The following is a 3769-nucleotide window of genomic DNA, read 5'->3' as shown; positions in this document are numbered from 1 at the left end:
GGCAAGAAAATCCGCCAATAAGCGCAGGACCCACCAAGATAGAGGAGGAACTTTGTCACACAATGTATAGGCTTAGCTATGATTACTAGGCCATCATTAGTATGTTAAATCAAGCTTGTGTTGGGAGAGGTAAGCAACAGATGTTTATTAATTCTATCTAGTTTGGATCTAAATGCAACCCCCCTCCCCAATAATAACATCTATACAGGGCCAGATGACCACTGAGGAGGTTGTAGGAGCGGAATTGGAAGAAAAGAGAAACAAGAGGCTCTGTGAGAGCATTGCATTGCAATTTAGAACACAGTCAGTGCTTCCTCGAATTATATGGCACTGAGGTACCATGCCATTAGCTACTTAGAGCAGGGGTGGGCAAACTACGCCCGGGGGCCACATCTGGCCCTCCAGACATTTTAATCCGGTCCTCGAGCTCCCACTGGGGAGCAGGGTCAGGGGCTTGCCCTGCTCCACGTGGCTCCTGGAAGCAGTGGCATGTCCCCCCTCCAGCTCCTACGTGTAGGGGCAGCCTAGGGGCTCCGCACGCTGTCCCCACCCCAAGAGCCACCCCCGCAGCTCCCATTGGCCAGGAACCATGGCCAATGGGAGCTGCAGGGGCAGTGTCTGTGGACAGGGCAGCGCGCAGAGCCGCCTGGCCGTTCCACCACCTAGGAGCTGGAGGGTGAAGATGCTGCTGCTTCTGGGAGCTGCTTGAGGTAAGCGCCGCCCAGAGCCTGCATCCCTGACCCCCTCTTTCATCCCAAAGCCCTGTCCCAGCCCTGATCCTCCCTCCCACCCTCCAAACCCCTCGGTCCCAGCCTGAAGCACCCTCCTGCACCTGCAACCCCTCATCTCCAGCCCCACCCCAGAGCCCGTGCCTCCAGCCAGAGCCCTCACCCCTTCCCGTACCCCAACCCCCAATTTTGTGAGCATGCATGGCCTTACATAAAATTTCCATATCCAGATGTGGCCCTCAGGCCAAAAGGTTTGCCCACCTTTTCTCTAAGTGGGAAACCTGCCTTAGAGAAATCTTAACTATATGGATGTCTCATGTTAGGGTCTACCGAACAGTTCTAAGAGTTGAATACGGCCAACTCAATAATGCAGCATGTTCTCTAGTTCACAAACACAAGTTCATTACATTTTCTTTGTGTTTACTTTCAAGCCTCCTTAAGAACAGGCTGGGTAACCACAAAGATGGAAAATTGATTAGGTCCTGGAAAAGGAAAAACAGACAACATGCCCTGGAATGTGCTCATCAGAGTTCAGCTAAAGTTGTAAAAACACCACCCACAAAAAAGCCGTGGTTGTAATTCAGTATTGATCTACATTTAACACAAAAGGTGGATTAATGCTAATATTCATAGAGCGGAGGACTGAGATTCAGAAGTCCTGGGTTCTGTTCTTGAATCTGCCACTGACTTGCTGTGTGACCTTGGGCAAGTCAGGTAACCTCTCAGTGAATTAGTTTCCACAGCTATAAAAAGTGTATAATTAAGTGAGGATGGGTCAGATTAAACCCTGGTATAATTCTACTGAAACCAGTGAAGTAACACCAGGGATGAATTAGGACAAACATATGGTCTTGAGTGGTAGACAAAGCAATAAACAGCTGCCAGGTTCAGTAAAGAGTGTCCAGAGTAAACACAAAATACTGAAACTAAATTTTAGAACATCTTCAATCCCATTCAGAAACAATCTCTGCCAGCGCTATCACCTCTCTGAAGGCTCAGGCTGTGAAATCTTTTCCATAGTACGTAAGAATGGCCATAGTGGGTCAGCCTAATATGTCCATCCAGCTCGGTGTGTTCTGGAAGAGGCCAACGCCAGATGCTTTCGAAGGAATGAACAGAACAAGGCATTTGTTGAGTGATCCATTGTGTTGTCCAGCCCCAGCTTCTGGCCATTGGAGGTTTAGGGACATCCAGAGTGTAGGGTTGTGGTGTAGAAATAGATATAACCAAAGATTTTTGTTGCCCAAAAGATTCTCTGCTATAGTCTTCTCCCCATCCAGAATCATGATCAACCTTTGCCTTCTTTATTCTGCAGAGAAACATAATAAATAAGTTTATTTACCCTAAAACTGTGGGTTTTTTCCTTTAATTTTCCATTGGTTTATTTTCTCCTTCCACCTCCTACTTTATTTCTGATCTTTAATCTTTAAACCATTGCCTTAATGTTTTTTCCTACTTCCCGTTTTCTCTGTCTTTACTTTTCCCCTACCCTTCCTTTATGCCCCTTGTCCATCTCTGTGTCCCCAAGTCTACAGGTTTCCCCTCTGATAAACATTTATCTATTCCTGTCTCAGACCTTGTATTCTGCACTCTCTCATTCTCTACTGAAGTGACAGATGTCAAAGCGCTGTTAGATATGGGGTTCTCCAAATCCGTCACAGTGTGGACCACATCTTAATAGAGGGATTCTCTCATGGACACATCCCTGCCCATTCGCGATTGTGCAGACCACCTCCCCTCCTACTCACAATCATGGCACTAGTGTGGCAACTGGAAACCATGGAGCCAGCACCATGTGACTATCCTGTTTTCCAGTGGCCACCAGTGAGTGCTCCACAGACCGCCAATAGCCCATTGACTGCAGTGTGGGTCCATCTCCCTGTAAATACAAGATTGTTTCCTGCACATTTTCAAGCATTTTCTCCTCTCTAGATCTAAATGTCCTAAATAATGTCTTCCTGTGGGAGAATGTTCCACAGCCTAATAGAGCCCACTTTATTGATATTCAGCTTATTTTTTCCCTGTTTAGTTTCACCCCCTAGTTACCATATATTTCTCTGTATCACTGTAAACAATCCCCCTCCTTCCTTGTTTACATCCTTCACATATTTGTGGTTGGTTATCATGTCACTTAGCCAGGCTGTCCATGTTTAGCTCTGTTAATCTTTCCTTATAAATCAGTCCTGCCAGCCTCCCCGTATGGGTGTGTTTTTTCTTTTCCTTGATTGTACTCCAATTAGTCAATGTCCTTCTGGTAACACAGTGCACAGAACTGAATGCAGAATCCTGGGTATAGTCACACCAGAATTCCTTTTCCTCTCCTCCATTCTCTTCCCTTCCTTCATTCCGTTCTTCTTAGCATCGCTTCCTCTATTATGGTATCATAGAAATGTGGGGCTGGAAGGGAACTTGAGAGGTTGTCTAGTCCAGCCCCTTGTGCTGACATAGGACTAAGTATACCGAGACCATCCCAGAAAGGTTTGTCTAACCCAGGGGTCGGCAACCTTTCAGAAGTGGTGTGCCGAGTCTTCATTCATTCACTCTAATTTAAGGTTTTGTGTGCTGGTAATACATTTTAACGTTTTTAGAAGGTCTCTGTCTATAAGTCTATATTACATAACTAAACTATTGTATGTAAAGTAAACAAGGTTTTCAAAATGTTTAAGAAGCGTCATTTAAAATTAAATTAAAATGCTGATCTTATGCCGCCAGCCTGGTCAGCTCGCTGCCAGCCTGGGGTTCTGTTCACCTAGGCTGGCAGAGGGCTGATCAGGGCCTGCGGCCGGGACCCCAGACCTGGGAGGGGTGTTTCAGCAGTCAGGGCAGAGGGCTGGGGGAGGGGGTTCAGGGCAGAAGGCTGGGGTGTGTGTGGGGGGTTCAGAGATTAGGGCAGAGGGCTGTGGGCAGTGGCGGGTGCAGGGTAGAAGGCTGGGTGTGTTGGGGTGTGGGGGGTAGAGGGCTGGGTGTGTGTGGGGGTGCAGGGCAGAAGGCTGGGGGTGTGTTGGGGTGTGGGGGGTTCAGGGTGCAGAAGGGGGCTGCAG

This window comes from Trachemys scripta, chromosome 1, assembly GCF_013100865.1.
Source record: "Trachemys scripta elegans isolate TJP31775 chromosome 1, CAS_Tse_1.0, whole genome shotgun sequence".
Lineage (NCBI taxonomy): Eukaryota > Metazoa > Chordata > Testudines > Emydidae > Trachemys > Trachemys scripta.
This window is presented reverse-complemented; position numbering follows the sequence as displayed.